Source organism: Toxorhynchites rutilus, chromosome 3 (genome assembly GCF_029784135.1).
Source record: "Toxorhynchites rutilus septentrionalis strain SRP chromosome 3, ASM2978413v1, whole genome shotgun sequence".
NCBI lineage: Eukaryota > Metazoa > Arthropoda > Insecta > Diptera > Culicidae > Toxorhynchites > Toxorhynchites rutilus.
Window position 1 is genome coordinate 293,631,317 of NC_073746.1, and position 18,927 is coordinate 293,650,243.

General features: G+C 37.1%; 1 protein-coding gene and 1 pseudogene across 8 annotated transcripts in view; one reads left to right on the top strand and one right to left on the bottom strand.

The window, feature by feature from the left end:
- Positions 1 to 18,927, bottom strand: part of LOC129775051 (uncharacterized) — a 423,013-nt gene that overhangs the window by 94,828 nt on the left and 309,258 nt on the right. The gene's annotated exons all lie outside the window — the stretch shown is intronic.
- Positions 10,483 to 18,319, top strand: LOC129778744 (uncharacterized; annotated as a pseudogene).

The following is an 18,927-nucleotide window of genomic DNA, read 5'->3' on the forward strand; positions in this document are numbered from 1 at the left end:
GCTCTGAAAGTTAAATATTCCTTTTTTTAATCTTCGGCAAAGGTTTTGTTTGTATTGGTGAAGCATCGTTATTTTTTCGACACTGATGCCAGACAACATCATCGAAACAGCTATAAAAACCATTCAATAAAATGTTATTCCTGAGTCGTACCGTTTCATGTCATGAAAATCAATGAAATAAAATTGTGTTGATATCATTACAATTATTATTTTTCCGTTCAATGGGTATGTAATGTAAGTTCCAGCAATTTTAACATTGGTTAAGAAAATTGTACTGCAGAGCTCGGAACACTACCACGGCTGCCTATGCTTTCAAAAATGGTAAACGGAAAAGTATTACATTCAGTCAAAATGCCTCGGCCAACGAAGAGAAGGGTTTAGGCTATCCAACGTGAATACGTGAAAACAATACGATCAACGATGGAAAATATTGAGGAATTATCAACATCGAGTTACTGTGCGGAAGAACTTATTAATACCAAAAGAGCCCCAATTCGCATATGTTATAAATTTGCTCGATTATAAAATGAAGATAAGAGTAAAAAAGGAGCGCATGAAGGAGAACTATATCTATCTCGGTCTGGGCCGTGTATGTGGCAAAGCATGCGGAAAGCTTATTTGTCTTTTGTTTCGCTCGCTCGTATTAATCTTATATTGCTGTACCATGTATATTATACAAATGATTACCAGTATTTGTGAGTCATGACATTTTCTGTTATGTTATGTCTCATTTAATGTCATAAATTTGGATGACAAAACATGAGCTAAAAATCAATTTTGTTTTGGGTGTACCGTTGTGAATTTATATGCTTTCAAAGTTTTACTTCGATGAACTTCGATGCAAACAACTGTAAATGCAGATAATGTTAATGATCGTGATAGTGTAACAGTCAATTACGCGGGAATGGTTTCGTTGCTTCTATTCCGGTGATATAAGGGGTGTAATACGATCTGGTTGTCGAAAATGGTGTAAAAACTGTTTAAATTTCACGAGAGCTAACTATTCCACAGAAACCGTTTGGAACCAGAAAATTTGAGTTTAATTAAGTTTTACGAATTTATTGTAACAAGCGGTCACTCAAAAGTACGAACAACGTTAGTAAGTAAATTGATAGTAACTTGCCAGAAGAGAGAATCCTGCACATGGTCGTCTCCTTAAACGGATCGCTTACAGAGTAATTCCATCTTTAGGGTACGGAATTCATTCTTCAGATCTTGTATATTCCCATCGAAGAACCCTGGAAACGAATTTCGTCCTAATGAAAGTGCATTATAAATCCTTACTATCAGCAGCACTAAGCGATACTGCGGCGTAAAAGTCGACATGTACCTTAATGTTGCTTTCTTCAAATGTAAGAAATTTCACACGCGGAAGAAATCTGTACCAATCTGTACTTTTAGACGAAAATCTGTACTCTGTACCGTACAGAATCTGTACCAAAAATAACGAAAAAATCTGTACCTTTCCAGATAAGTCGTACACGTACATGGCACCACTGGTTCTGATGTATTTTGGATTTCATTGTCAACGTAGGAATACGACGACATTACCAGTTTATTCAGATATGTTTCAGAAAGAAACGAAATTAAAAATTAAATAATTATTTTTGATATGAATTTTTGTTGACCTATAATGCCACAACTCTCTGGCAGCCCTGAAAACCGCTTGAAAATTTCAAAATTTAATCTCGACCCTAGCAATTACTGTTGACTACTCGCTGTTTAGAGTGATACCGGAGTGAAAATCACAAATTACATTGTTCATGAAGACGAGAACGTTGCAAATGTTTTGTTTTCTCAGTGAAGCAACCATAAAAGTGCGCCACACTGCTACATAAGATGGTCGCCTTTAACGGCACGAATTGAGGAGCACAAATTTCTCGTGCCATTGAACGATTGAAATTTTCGTTTAGATAATGTTTTACATTTTTCAAATTTTCGATAGTTTGTTTAAAAAAATATCATTTACTTTATTGCAGCAGTTATTCCCGATTCACTGGGATTTATCAAGAAATAGTCAAGCGTCCTTCCATTTTCGTTACATGTTCAAATTTCAGATTTACATTTTATACCTTCCTATAGATCATAGTCCTACGTTGACAAACAACAGGCGAAATGTTGCTCACTTGGTCCAAAAGGGGGTAATTCCTTCATCAAATTTTGACTTGTGATGAAAAAGTGATTTATTTTCAGAATACTAATCGACCGGATAGCTATGAATATAAAACTTTGCTCTATATCATAACGGCTCCATACTAAAGAATATATAATACTCTTCCATAATATATAATACTCTTCCATAATGATTTAATCATACATAATTCTAACAAAACAACTCACGTTCAGCAAGATTTTTTTTAATTTGCCAGAATCAGCCAAGTATACGTTGTTTTTGCATGAACTCAATCATCTCAAATGTTATATATTGAGATATATTGTAAATTGTCTTTTTTTAAACAATTTTACCAATATTGGTTCAACCAATAACGTACATATTTTATCGAGTGTTTTTACGTGAAGTTTATTTACGTGAACGAACGTAAATTTTCATTGACCAGTATGTTTGCCATACTATACATCGTGACGTGACTTTTAATACAAATTGGTTATTGATTTTTATGTGAATGGAAATAGTAAGTCTGTACTGATATACTAATATATACTAATATATATATAGTTGGCTTTAAAATATTGCTTTTTATTTACAGATAATGGGTCGAGGTAAACATTACAGTCCCGATGAGAGAAGACAAAAAATTGCGATATGAAGGTAAAACATCTAAAGAAATAGCAGAAACCATCGGCTGCTCACAGAATATGGTTACAAATGCCCTGAAATATCGGAAAAAATCACAAACATGAGGACGGAAAAAAAATGCCGTAATTGAGGCCGTGCGAAAGGACGAGTGGGATACATTTTGCACGATATTTTGGGCATGAAAAAGTTATCCGCACGATGGGTGCCGCGTTTGCTGACCATCGACCAAAAATAGTGGCGCGTTGATGATTCAACAGCCGGTTTGGCGTTGTTGAAGCGTAATCGAGTGGACTTCTTTCGACGTTTTGTGACAATGGATGAAACGTGGATCCATATTGCGAAGACTTAGACGTTTGTACTACAGAATGGGAATCGAAATGTTGAAAACTCGCTATGCCAAGTGTGTTGCCCTCGAAGGAAACTATGTTGAGGATTAAATACAGCCACGTTTCACGAAAAGCGAATGCATCACATTTGAAACTGTGAATAAGTAATTTGAATGAGTCTAATTGCAGCTTAATAGGTTACGTGTCCGGTACTAAACGAACGATAACTCAGGGCCCTCAACTGACTATCTTTGTGTGTCATTCTAGCTGCTACTTCCACGCAACAATCATAATGTGACGGTAATCCCACTTACTATTTAAACACAACAATGGCAACCTAATATCAACAGTCCCGCTGTGAACATTCGAACAATAGAAATACTCTTATTCCTGAATGGGTACAGTGTAATAGATAAAAATGTGTATTGATAAGATGGGAATACTCCTACGCCTAGATGAATACTGTGTGATATACAACATGAGAAAACAACAACAGAAAATGTACCTATGAATGCCTAAATGAGCCTAATAAATAAACAGATGGGATAAAAAAATAGGCAAAAGGTATCTGTAATTCCACTCAACAAAAGTAATTGAACCCTTGGCCTGTTGTGATGAATTATCCATCGATAGATATGAACGCAGCAAGGCAAACTTATTTCTCTTTCAAGAAGGTCTTCAATGCTGGGAGTATACATAAAATGAGGGTCTTGAGAGGCTCACTAATATTTAGATTTAAAATGCTATCTACAAGGCCAGAAAACGCCAACATTCCCGTTTAAGGCCGTTTTTCAGATGGCAAATACTGGACTTTGACGTTGAAGTAGTTTGGGAAGGTTGGTTCAATTCAAGACTGAAAGAACTGAACTGAAAGCATCTGGTTAAAAGAGAAAGGGCGTAGACTAGGAGTTGTTGGCTTGGGTTAAATTGTCATGCGTTTCTCCGAAAGGGCCTGGATGGGAAGAAAGTGAAAAGTGCCCCCAAACCAAATCCCCCGCTCTATGGTAAATATTGTTTAGGATACCAAATAAAAAAAATTAACTATTTTTATCAACCCCTATGTGGTTCACCATACGATCTATGATAAAAAAACGTAGCTTAATTTTATTGCATGTAATTCTCGAAAAACACAAATTATATTATCATATGACCAATTTTAATTACGACTAATTTTTCAAAGGCCGCAATCAAAATAATTTATCTTTCTTTCGGAAAATCGTAATTCATAATCCAGATGTCTGATTAAAATAAGATGTTTGACAATAAATTGATAGAAAATAAATGAACCATTTAGATAAAAAATACATTAAGAATATACGGCAAAAATAATCTTTCTCAAAAATTTAATTTAATATTAAAAATTGTTATATCTCAAAACACTCTCCCTTCGATGTTTTTTTGAATATTTTCATCGGAAAGCCCTTCCAATTTAACGAAGTTTGACGTACAGCGGTGCCGTGGAAAACTCACCAAAATGGAGGCATGATTTTTCGTTTTTTTTTAGTATATTTCAATACTTTGCGAAATAATAACCAATAATAAATAATAAAATGTTATTTTTCCTAAATGGTTCTTTATATTCTAACACCTTTGTCAAACATCATATTTTGATCGGACATCTGGATTTTGAGTTGCGATTTTTTGAAAAAATGCTCAATGTTTCTGCATACGCCCTTATAAAAAATCGGTCGTAATTAAAATTGGTCATATGGTAATAAAAATTGTGATTTTGTACCAAGTTTCAATAAAATAGAAGAGGGTCGCGTCAAAATTTGCTGTTTTTTGGTTGATTTGGGGTGGAACTGCTCTATGGTGTATCGACAAATATTATCAAAACATTTGTTCATCAAAAATTAAAGTACTAAAAAAATTTAAATTTTGAAAACTTTTTCTGGGGCATTTAAAGAGAGATAAATATTGTGCAATTGTGCAATTGTGCGATTTTATTCAGATTTTTAACAGCGTTGCGCGGTACAAAAAAAATGAGTTTCTAAGTTTTCAATTTTTTTTATAATTTCGAAACCCATTACAGGTTAAATTTATATTTAAATTCGTATGTTTATTTGTTTGTGTACGCGTTTGTCGATATTGGTGATCTTTTTTCAGTTTTTTTATTTCTTTTTTTTGTAATGTTGTAATTTTTTTTTTGTTTTCCTAAAATATATTATTATATTGTATTCGTGTATTCGTAAAAAGAGCCCCAAACCTTGTCACCATGGAAAGTCTTGTTGTATTAACTTAGTTTTTCAATTAGATAATTTTTCTGAATCCATATATGATTCACTATAAGAGCTATGGCTAAAAACGTAGCTTTCTCTATTTTTCACGGAAAAGGGAAAGACTTGGGAAAGAAAATACGAAAAAAATACTCATAGTGGATCAAATTACCTTCAAAATTCCAAATGTTTTTGGCTTTCCGATTTTTTTTATACGAAAGTTAGTAATTCTTTAAATAGATCAGATATTAATATGTTTAGTCTTATGAATTTGAATCTACGATTTTATTAATCATCGATTTCATAAAATCATAAATATAAAACAACAAACTGTTTAAAAACTTAATTTAATGATTCTAACATTTCAAATTGCCAAAAAATTGTACCGCACAACGCTCTAAAAATCTAAAAAAAACACATGTCAAAAAAGGTGTATTTAAATGAAAATAATGTTTTAATGGATCTAAAAATTAAAAAAAAAAAATTTCGAAATACCAAAAATAGCTATAATTTGTTTGATTTTTTGTAATTTGTCGCGGTACAATATAGTAAACACACTTTGCGTATTTTCTCGAATTTTCATTTCCATTTTTTTCCACTATAGCTTTTATAATGAACCATATAAGGATTCAGAAAAATAAGGTTTGGAGGCACTTTTCACGAATACATAAATACAATATATTTACAGATTCTAAGAAATTGAAAAAAAATATTAGAAAATAAAATAAACAAAGTAGAAATAAGAAAAAAAAATTCAAAATTTTTGAGTATTTTTGTACTGCGCAATTCTAGAAATTTTCTCAAAAAAATCACCAATATCAAAGAACACGTACGAACCACTTGTAATTTTTTTTTCATTTTTTATGTATGAAATAGCTTCCCACATTCGGAATGACAAATTCGATTACGATTACGTTTTCTAAACCGCTCTGCTGATTCGTCTATGCAGTGTTTCCACGCGTACAGCTTTTTCTGGAAAGGTACAGATTTTGTCGTTATTTTTGGTATAGATTCTGTACGGTACAGACTTTCGTCGAAAAGTACAGATAGGTAAAGATTTTCCGCGTGTGAAATTTCTTACATTTGAACAAAACTACATTAAGATACATGATGACTTTAACGCCGCAGTACCGCTTGCCGCTGCTGATCATAAAAGCATATGCAAGTTCCATAAGGACGGAATTCCTTACAAGGATCGTCTGAAAGGATTCGCGTCGGACGGTGCGATCGTGATGATAAGAGTTTTTAATTTTGTAATGCACTTGATTAAAGTCGATTGCCCAGAAATTGGATGCCTAAAAAAGTAATGGTTCGCTCGCTTTCGGCGCTTCGATGGCTCTGCAACGATACGACGAACGCTATTTCGAGATCAAAATCAAATGTTTTGCTCGAAAATTTTAATAAATAATATGCAATCTAGATTCAGAAAAACTATGTATAAGCTTCATCAAACACACGAGTGACTTGTATTTCTTCTTCTTCTTCTTCAATGGCACTAACGTTCCTAGAGGAACTTCGCCGTCTCAACGTAGTATTACTTGCGTCATTTTTATTAGTACTTAGTTGAGATTTCTATGCCAAATAACACGCCTTGAATGCATTCTGAGTGGCAAGCTCTAGAATACGCGTGATCACAGTGCAAGTCGGAGGAAATTTCTTTGACGAAAAATTCCCCCGACCAGAACGGGGATCGAACCCGAACACCCGGCATGTTAGTTATGACGCTAACCACTCGGCCACGGGTGCACGGGACTTGTATTTCTATTTGTAGTAAATAAATGAGTATTGTTTTCATGCTAATAAAATAGATTTTTCTCTACAACGAATATTTTCGATGGTACAAATTTTTGGTAAAGATTTTTGGAATAAAAAGTGCAGATAAGAAAGATTTTTCACCCCTCAGGTACAGATTTAAATGTGGCAAAACTGTGTCCATGATATATGGTTACTCTTGCAAAAAAAAGAAGAGGTAATAAAATTGTTCTCAAAACAAAATGTTTCTCTTTCCCTCCGGTGGAGTGGCCGTCTTACCCGACCTAATTAGAATTTTTGATCAATATATCTGGAGTAAAAATGGGAAAACTTCAACCCTAATCCAATAAACTGGAAGAAAAGTGATGGTAAAACTGAAACGCGCACTTAGATTCAATAATCAGCAAGGCCAACTCAGCCCTATGGGCATGCTCTAAAATGATAGGAAGAATATGGGGCTTTAAACCAAAAATGGTTATATGGATCTACACTGCAATTGTGCGACCTAGGATAACCTGTGCCTCACTTGTATGGTGGCCAAAGACTAAGGAGACTGTAGCTACAAAAAAGCTAAACAAACTCCAACGACTAGCGTACGTTGCAATTACTGGAGTAATGCGAATCACTCCTTCAAAGGCATTGGAGGCTATCCTTCACCTGGTACCTTTGAACCAATATGTTCAGCTAAAGGCCAAAATAAGCGCTCTAAAGCTTAAAAGATGGAAAAAAAAATGCTAGACGGGGACAAAACTGGCCACTTGAGCATCCTGAATCTCTTACCCATTGGACCAGCCTCAGAGATGAACAGTGATTGGATGGAACCAAGGACTAATTATAACATTCCATACAGAGTGATCGAACATTCTCGTTCAGTATGGGATGAAACATTCCCCAACGTTCGTAACGGTTCAATCATGTTCTACACTGATGGGTCGAAAATGGGAATCAGGTGCCGAAGTGTATGATCCCAGAACAAAAATCTCTGTGGCTATGGGAAACTGGCCAACAGTTTTTCAGGCAGAAATAACTGCAATAATAGAATGTCTAAATGTCTGCCTCGAAAGAAAATATAGACATGCTAACATCTGCATATGCTCAGACAGTCAAGCGGGACTTCAAGCTCTAAATGCTTATGAATGATCTTCAAAAATTGTCTGGGAATGCATTTCCTTTTTACGGCAATTAAGTCAGATAAGTTCGGTACAATTGTACTGGATTCCTGGCCATTGCGGTATAGAGGGCAACGAACGAGCAGATGAACTTGCCAGGAATGGCTCCAACTCACCATTCACTGGTACAGAACCATTCTGTGGACTTTCTGACTGTGTGTTGAAAAGTGAGCTGAATAAATGGGAAGACCGGGAAGTGACAGCCAATTGGATGGCTGCAAAACTTAAACAGGCGAAAAAATGTATTACGCCGAGTATTAAAATTATCAACAGCTGCTAAGCCTTAGTAAGAAAGTCCTCAGCACATTCACTGGTCTTGTAACAGGACACTGCCCGAGTAAAAACCATCTTAAAAACATAGGTTTAGCTTTGTAATGTCGAAAGCGAAACCTCGGAACATTTGCTCTGTAACTGCAGAGCTCTAACTAGACGCAGACTTCAACACCTTGATATAGCTACTCTGGAGCCCAAAAAATAATGGACGCAGTGGTTCACACCCAACAAGGGGAAAAAATGGTAAAACACTCACGTAACGAAACCTACCCCAGAAACCTTATAACTCGATAACAATGAAAACCTTATTTTGTGCAGACGAAAGTTTACGTCGAGCTGCTCTTTGTAGATTACTTTTTTTGTTTTTACATACAATTTTAACAGAAAGTCAACTAGGTGTACACAGTAAGTGTTGAAGAAATTGATGTACTGTATTGCAAGTTTGTACATCATCGAAATTTGGAATTTTGTTATTTATCAATCATACATAGGTGTCCATTTTTCCCACCCTGTACGTCCCGACTTTCTCCTACATATTTCATAAGGCTACCTGCGCAACCAAAACATATAATCAATATAGCGCGCTCTATTTCTAAAACATGTAAACTATAAAAAACGAACGCAATCAATAATCACTTGATTTAATTCGATATTCGATTCAAGTCTCTACATATAACATGATAGCCGAGTATTGATGATTTACACAGTATTTAAACAGTACAAAGAGAGAAGCCGTGAATTTCTTGAATAACTCGGTTCCACACTCCATTTCATGACGGAAAGCGGGACGCTAGCATTGGGAGCTGATGGAAAAAGGTCTCGCTCAGTCATAATAAGATTGAATCAATACCTCAGAGCAACTTTCTTTGAACATGGTTTCTAATGAGCGTTCCATAAACTCGTGGGTCATCGATCTCGGCCCTTGGTAATTAGTATTTTCATTTTATCTTAATTCAAACAAAAGTGAGGAAGGCAAAAAAGGATCTTTAATTAATCTTGCCATAAATTGGAAGCTCACGCAAACAAGCTTTCCATCCTTCCTATCATTTCTCAACTTCATCGTTTCATAATCCGTTAGTGCCATTTGGAACCAAGCGGCGATAATGTTTTCTGCCGAACAAAAACCGTTGCCAAGTCGTGCTGCCAAAAAAATCTTCGCGATTACAGATGCGAAGTGACATAAAAGTGCTCCCAAAGTGTGATAGAATATTTCAAATCATTGTATTGATTCATACAATACAGCCCGTTTCTGAGGAGAGAGTGGTAGGTGTGCATTTGTGTTTCTGCTCGTTACACAAGCACAAGCACAAGTACTGTGTAATGAAATAACATTTCATTTTTCTCTCCTGATGTTTCGTTTGATGGCACACTCGTACGGGTATTATTTTTAACGAAGCGCACAGAAGAAGCACGTTTTTTGATAACACGTTCGGGGAATCAGAAGCCGCTTTTATTTTTTTCCCGTTTGGTGGATACGGTCCAATGATTATCCCGTGGGACGTTCGGATTGCGAAATTGGATGGCTTTCGAAGCGCACAAACCGTGAAAGCACGCAAAACACAAAACTAGAAATGAAATTCATGGAGCTACGCACCGAGTGATCGAGCTGATAAATCAATCAGATATCAGCGCAATCATCCACATCAGCGGGTGCCAAAATTTGTAATCCATCTGTTTCCTCGAAATAGCGGGGGAATTTTAGACTGAAAATGCCGCCACATCTGGAATGTTGTGCCTTTTTTCTGAACATAATTGGTATAGGCACACTTTCCCAGAAAATGTCATTCATCGTGAATTGCTGTATTTCAACTGAAGTATATCGAATCGATACATTTTATGATTGAATCATAATTCCGATGTGCAGTTTACGATTCAAATGAAGTGGTCGCAATTAACCATGAGGAAACTGAGACATCAAAATTAACGGGTAACGATTTGCGACTGAGTTTTCTGCAAATCAAATTAACTCCAACTGTTCCGCAAAATATATGAGGTAAGTGAATGATTGCCACTGATGGAATTGAGCATATTATTTCCTAGAATTCCTTCGAATCACACTCAACACACGAAAACACCCCCGTCCTCACAACCTATGCTATGGATAATCATAACGATAACTCCGAGCAAAATGCAAAACAAACGTCTCACGAAGAAAAACGGATATCCAATTTAGTTTTCCTCATCATTTCCTCTGTGGTTTTCGTCCATCGACCGAACCGTTTTTCGATTTTCCCCAGAACAATGGCTACATGATACGGCCATTTATCACCATTATTCGTATCATGGACAATTTATACATTTATCCATTCGGATGAACGGTTCGTAACGAGTACTACACAAATATTGGACTACTGGCGGGCAGCGAATTTGCGGGACGAAAAACTCAAATTGCAAAATTACAAGCGAACACTGAATTAGCCTTGTGGTAATCTGAACCAGAAGAAGCACAACACAACATAAGAGAGAAAAAACGTATCCACCCGTCAGCCAGTGGACGGAAACTACAACTCGATGAGCCTCATTCCCGGAACGCGGTAAGATGGGATGAACCGAAAATGGCAACCGAAAGAGGTGGAGCCTGTGAAAGTGCACAGCTGGGAACGTTTTCCGCTCTTGCTGTCGTTGTTTGCGGTACACTAATCGGGATGTGGCCGTAAAAGGGTCGGTAAATAATGAGCGTCAACCGTTAAACATTTGGTTTTCGAGGTTGCTCCTTTTGTTTCCCCTCACCGCTCGAGGTACGGACAACAATGCTTCGTGAGTAACGGGAATTGGATTATAATTTTGGAGCTTCGGTCACATCCTGTTTCCTGTTTGGGAAGTGAACGTTATCTAGCCGGGCTGGTGCAGATCATACAACCCAGCATCCGGCTAAACTCTCGTCAAATAACTGAAACTATGAGTGGCAACGGAAAAATATTAGAGTGATGTGAAACCTGTTCAAAAGGGAATGTGGTTTCTGAAACATTAACATTGGTTGCATGATGAACAGATTATCTTTAAAATCGAAGGGAAACCGGTACACGAACACCGTATGTGTAACTCGTCGTAGAAATTAACTCAAAACAAGCATATAATAAAATAAGAATACATAAAATATACATAGCGCATGAACAAATAAATTATATAACGATATGATGCCAATTTCCAATTTAGGGTGGTTCGAGAAATCATTTTTTTTCTCTCTTCTCCCATAAATGACTTTTTTTCAAAAATTTATATTTTTTGAGCTACTTGACCGATTCAGATAATCGATATATTAAATTAAAGAAAGCTAACTTTTTTGAAAAAATATTACACTTGCGAAAAATTTTGATCTTATTTTCGTAATTATTGGTTGTATTTGTTTTTTTTTATTGTTTAGATGGCTTTTGACTAGAGGGCGCCAAATTTTTTAAATTTTTTTTTAAAAGTTGATTTAATATATCCAAAAATTAGAGATGTTTTTTTTTGTCTTAAGTTATGTTTTTTCATATGTTAACCATTGGTCCGAAAAATCATGTATAGCCCTTTTTCCAAAAGTGACATTTTTAAATTCTTTTCATAACTTTTGAACCACTTTGAATACTAAACGAAGATAGAAAACAAGTTAACTTTCAAAAATCATGACATAAATGGCATGGAATGACTATATAAAAGTGAAATGTATTTTTTCCCGAACACAATTTGATGATAGGTTGTACCGGTTCGATCCTGGCACTGTGCTAAAAATAACAGTATTATCGAATGATTTGCGAACACTGAGAGTTTCCAAACCAAATCTCAAATCTTTAGACCACTGACAACTCCTAAATCCATTTGAGATTACGTTGTTGATCTCTGGTAGATCCAGAACAAGAAATGAATCAAACTTCCTTCAAAACTGCTGATGAATGGCTCATTAGTGTGAGTTAAAAGTATTTACCCGGATGTGAAATCAGGGGGACATAGAATAGAGAATATGCAATTGGTCATACAGTTGCTCATTGTTTTTGTCGGCATGTTTCTTCCTCATAATGTATATATCTCAAGTATATCTCAAAGAACAAAATAAATCAAAATTTTATTTTGTCACGTGATGTTTGTTTGTTGTACTACAAAATGCATTCGAACTTATATATAGAGATTTCTGCTATAACGTTTGCATTGAAAAAAAGACTTTTTTCAGATGGTATAAAAATACTACGACAGATAATTGAGTTTGATCAATTTCCCATGGAAGGTAATTATATTAGTTTATTTGCAAAAAATCTACTCCCTTGCGATCGGCCTTCCGGCAGTTAACAGGAGCATTCGCCATGGCCCACAAAAACATGCGTGTAGGCATGTTTTTGAGTTCATTCTTCAATTTATTTATCAATTCCTTCTCAGTTTTCGCGACAAAATTGTTGAAGTAGATCTTACGCTTCAGCTTTGCCCAGAAATTTTCGATGGGACGCAGCTGGAGGACATTGGGCGGGTTCGCCGACTTGGGTACCACATCGATATTCAGCCGCTCCATCTCCAGAGCACCGCATTTTCGCCCTTATGGTGTTTCTTGATGAACGACACAACTTCCGGCAAGGACTTCATACTATAAATTTCCCCATTCACGGCCAGTCAGTAGCTAAAGAAGAGCTGCTTTGACATGACCTTCTCACTGATAGTCAGCCACAGCAGCATCTTCTTAGGGAACTTGGTGTGTGAAATAAACTTCACTTCGGAGCTCACTTCCTCCGTGGGGAAGTAAAATACGAAGTGCTCTGCCACGTCGCTATTCGCCGGGAAAATCGTCTCGACCATCTTATTCAGCCGCCGTCGCTGCGTCATTGCCTGCAGCTCCGAGACCAGTGGACGGAACATCCGCTTCCTGACATGTATGTATGATGTTTGCCAGGTACTTTTTCACTGTTTGGCCGGTTGCACCGACCTCCCGGACAAGCGCACGCAGCGGTGTAGCCACTTTTCCCTCGATCTTCCTCTTCAGCACCCTTTGGAGTTTCATGTCGCTCAGGGTCGTTGACCGTCCGGAAACGGGCTTTCTTTCGGTGCTCTGATTGCTGTCCAATAGTGCCAATATGTTGTAGATGCTGGAACGGGCGTATCCGGCGTCCACAAAGTGCCGCACGATGTCCGTTTTCGACGCGGCGGGGTATCCTTCTTCGAACGCGCACACTTCGGAACGGAGTAGCTTCAATGTTTTCGCCATTACGGTTAGAGTTCGACTGATAGAACTGTCAAATTTTTTCTGCTGGCTCATGGGTTACTATGATTGATGCCGCATGGGTAGCTTCGTCAGTGCGTGTGAAAGCAAACCCATGAAAAATCGGTATGTTTGGCCATTTTAGCAGGCAGCATAAGGCATAAGGCAGCATAACGTCTCTTAGGCATAAGGCAGCATAACGTCTCTTAGGATGTTGTTGTACCCAAACGGTCCATAATTCCATTAATCCGATGAATCGGACCAAGACCGCTAGCAGAAAAACATCCCCAGACCATCACAGGACCGTACTCCATTTCTGCACTGTCCAGCCAATATGTGATGTAGCGAATAGGAGCCTTTTCTTCTGGTTCTTCAATTAAATGAGAGGTTTTATTGCCGGGCGTCGCGAAAACAAACCGGTTGAACGGTACGTCGTCTGATTATGCGGGTGGACACGGCCAGCTGTAATTCCTTCTGAACTTTAAGTGATTATTTGGTTGAGCCTCTTTTGATCGATCTGGCGATCAATGAATCCTCCCTAGAGGTGGTGGAGCGAGGTCTTCCATCTTTGTGGTCAACAGCAATCTTCCCAGTTGACCGATATTTGGAACATAACCATGATACGGTTGACTTTTTCACTCGATATTTGTCACAAATTGTTTTTTGTGACATGCCGTTCACGTAATCGTCGATGATCTTCTTTCTTAATTCCAATTCAAGACTGTCTGGAGCCATGTCGATGCTTGACATGACAAATAAAAACAATTTACAATTGTTGGGAAAAATGAAGCAAAATCGTATAATGTTTACCTAGTTACAAAGGAGTATCAATCAAAAAGCAAGTTTCTTATAGTTAAGTTCACACTAGTTCTTCTTCTTTGCGAAGGGAATCAACAGTAGAAAATGAAATGTTGCAAATGTTTTGACCAACACGAAAAAGCATTTGTCAACAAAACTCTACCGTTATGATAAAAACAAGCGACTGATTATATATGTATTTGCTAGACCGCTAAGCTAACTCCAAAAAGTTTTTCTTTAAATTTTGTGGAGAAATAAAGTTTGCCAATGTGTTTTATCAAATGCAGACTTCAGTTGCACGTGTTTTGTCCAATATTGTACAATCATTCCTAAGCTATCGACATGGTTGAACCCTTTATAAGACCGGGGCAACTATATTTCATTCAAGAAAAATATATATTTTTCACTGCATTTGGAATATTATTTCAATATTTCACTTATCCAAAAAAAATCTAAAGGTATCATATAATACACCCTTTTTATTGGGCTGCTAAAATGTACGGCATTAATTTGGGAATAATTGTTATGTAACAAAACCACGATTTTAGAGCGCCGCAGAAAATTTTATTTAAATTCGTTGAAACTGGAACAAGTTGATAAGTTTTTCACTGTAAGGCGGCTCGCACACCGGAGCAATAAGGCTGATGTCACATTAGGCGGATTCTGCGAGTAAAACCGCAGCGGAGGATCTACATTGTATTGTGAATGAGCCATGTCACACAGAGCGGGGCGGTTTTGGAAGCGAATTCATATTGAGAAAAAACCGTCGCGATATCCGCGGCGGCGAATCCGCCTAATGTGACATCAGCCTAAGCAACTAACAAGCAACAATACGCAATATGCAACAGGTAACATATTTTGTATTTGAGGCAAAATTAACCACCACCGGATAACGACTTACAATGTTATGTTTTCTGGAGCTGATATACCTTATCACATGTTGCCTTTCGAGGTATTCCTTTTGGGGCTTTGACTCTGGAAAAATATGCCACCCTAAACAAAACAAAACCTTAGTATGTGAAGCGTTATGTGTTTCTATACCTACCTTGTAGGTATGAGAAAATTCTAAATACCACTATAGAAGAATAGAACCAGATTATTTCACGGATATACCTACTTTCTCAATAACTTTGCAAACAAATTTGGACATGAAACAACGTACAAATCTAACCCATTTAACATGATAAGTACAAGTGTTCATTTTACCAGCACCAGGTGATTATTTTAACCGCACACTAAAAAAAAGTTTGATTTTACAACTGTATTACTTTTAAGGAAATGTGTATTATTTTGATTTTTTAGAATAAAAACCGTTAGATATCTTAAAAAACAATTAGTTAAGCTATAATATTCCTCTAAGGACGGAGATTGTAGCGGTATGTGGACGCAGTAGATGCGCATATCCCGTGGGGTGTTCATTTTAACCGCATTTCCCCTATGCGATATATGTTGCTCTACAAAGGCGCCAGCGATAGCGTAATACAGCGCAGACTCGATTATATACAGTGTGGTATCCTAGATTTAGTGTGTAGTCGGAATGACAGTACGAGTGTGTTGATGACGACCAAGGCGCGTAGAAGTATATTCTAAGGTGGGCCAACTTGCTAAAACCACTCTTCAGCCATCTTGAAAATCTACTGTGTTTTGTTTGTAAACAAAACACAATACGCTTGTGCCGGAGCTCGCTCGTGATCAGTCTGTCTCTTTCACGCTTCAAGGAAATAATTCCCCTTCTGCTTTCTTCCGTACTGTTTTCATATACCGCTCCCCTAACCAACTTAGTGACGAAACGGCCTCACCTAGTACCATAGACCCGTCTTGATGACGACATTAAGAATGATATGGATGTCGGTTTTCAAGCAATTGATAATGTTGTGTATTGTTTGCCGGAATATCACATTGGCGATCCGCCATACAAGGAGAATAAATTTAATCGATTTCTCAGACTGGTGAGTGATATAAAAAATAGAAATATAAATCATATTTTTGTTTCTGGTTTAGACCAGAGTCCTGGCACCCCTATCTCAACCAGTGCAAATTTAGCGTAGGCAGCATAAAACTAGGCCCGCGGCTCACGTATCAAAGTAAATAAAATACCAGGTATATTACTCTCCGCTTTTTTTATGTAGTGGTAGGCAAAGAAAAAAAAGCAAAAAATAGTTTTAGGAGAATCCGCGATAACAGTGGCAGTGATTTTAAAAATAGCTTCTTTGTATTGGAGAGCAATATGGCGATGTAATATACCTGGTATTCTATTTACGTTGCTCACGTACCTCGCACATAATTCAATCGAACTGTCATGGTTAATTTTGTTTGTTTCGCAATATTTTGATGGCGTTTTCGGTGTTTCGTTTCGTGTTAACTTACAAAGTTATGTTTAATTTTTTTGAGGCGGCTGTTGGAAATCATATGTTAATCTTGTTAGGCTACGCTGATAGCACCGGTTATATGCCTTGTTAGCGAAGGAATTTTGTGCCGAAGGTCACCTGCGATCATCATGCTGGACCAAGCGGAGCAAGTTTTCTACGTCTTTTAGGGTGATTAATGGCTCCGATCAGTACGATCTTACGCACTGAATTTATAATTCATTCCAGGACTGAGGCGGTTCAAATGATTTTTGTGGATATCGGCGCCTCGATGATGATACTTTTCGTTGGATTCATCGCAACAGGGCCACCCGGTATAAGGTTTATCGGGCCTGGGGCTCCCGTGTAGGTGGTTGTATATCTTGCGTCGTGTTTATGGAAATAATCTACATACTGGAGATCGCCTGGATTTTGATTCTTTGCTTCTTTAGTATGGTTACTTTCGTGTTCACTATTTTCTGGAACATTTGTGAAAACCCGGATCTGCGGTCCAATCGGAGCGATATAGTTTTGACGTAATTTTGTAAGTGTGTATTATACTCGTGGAAAAAACGCTTGTTGATGAATTTGTTTTAAATTCAGATTTTATGTTCTCTGCCGGGGTCAAACAAGAGGATATGAAAATTCGTGACCAGAGCAAGGTTGAAGCTTTCTGCAAAGATGTGGAAAAGTGTGAAATCATGTTCATCACCGCTACTGTAAGCTATTCGCTGATTATCCTCAGTTTGGTGCAATATGTGCTTGGCAGTAAATTATGCACATATTCGGATCATGAAAAGTTCCAGGAGCTTCGGGAGATGCAGAATCTGATCGAAATGGAATACACCGCTTTGTCCGAAGGGTCGTTTTGAGGATACGACCCAGGGAATTTTGTTCGAGCACAGCACTTGATATTGCCAGCAAGTCACGCAACCGATTTGCAAAAAAAAAAATTATAAAAAAATGTCTCAGATGTTCTTACATTCGTTCGTATAATCATTGTATCGTACTATTCGGGTGAATAAGTTGACATAACTCCCGATTCTTTGATCAGTATTCATTAAGTATTAAACTTTACGTTATTACAAATGACCATTATTGTAGCTCCAATCGTTTGTTCCATATCTGTTAAATTCTTCCTACGTAAATCATATGTAAAACATAAAAAAGTTTGTTTCTCTCATTTACGCCAAATTTCTCAACGTATAACTTTTATCTGACTTGTCTTTCTATGCGCACATTTCTTTACACTATGCTCTTCTTTGTTACTATCAATAATTACATCAATGCGACTCAGGTTTTGAATCCGATAAAACTACGGAAAGAAGGAAACAAGTGAGCAAGTGTAGGATTTTGGTTTCGTTGTCGGAACCAAGTGAACTTTTCAGGATGGTTTTGTCCCTGTATTTAGAACCAGAAAAAAATGGAACTAATAACTTATACTAGGGGATAAACTTTCGGTTTTGAAAAGAAATTTCCTGCATCTATGCATCTGAATCGCATTATAATAACATGATAACAATAACCAGATTGATAACTGTTTTGGAAAATTGACTATCCGAGTGTATTTAAATTTGCATAGTAAATAAATGAATAAAAGGCACCTTATTTGTTTTTTTTTTTCATATCGCAGCAAACTACATTTGTACTGTGTTTAGTTTCTCAAACTTCTAAATGATAAGGAGAAAGTAACGTAAGTTCCCCGACCAATAAATGCTTGGAGGACACACGTGGAAAATCAACAGCCATGGGAGCAACTCGAAGAGACGTTCGTAAGATCTTGACCAATAATGTCACCAGCGTATCGAATTCGCCTAATAAATGGATATATTTTGAAAAAAATATATTTTATTTTACTCGAACTATACTTTTTACGGTTTTGTTTCTCTGAAATAATTGTAGTGGATGTCATTTTTGAGGAAGCATGTTGGTTACTGTTCCCTAGCTCGTAGCCTCGTCTGGTTGAACCTGGTAAATCGGATTCATCAGATTTGCTGGTGGCTTGGGTGGATGCACCTGACAGGTACGAATTCTCAAGATTGATGTCACCAACTTCATAAGCTTGACTGTTCAAGCCAAACATAGTAGGTATACTTGGCGTTTGCAGGTCGGGATCTTGAGAACGCAAA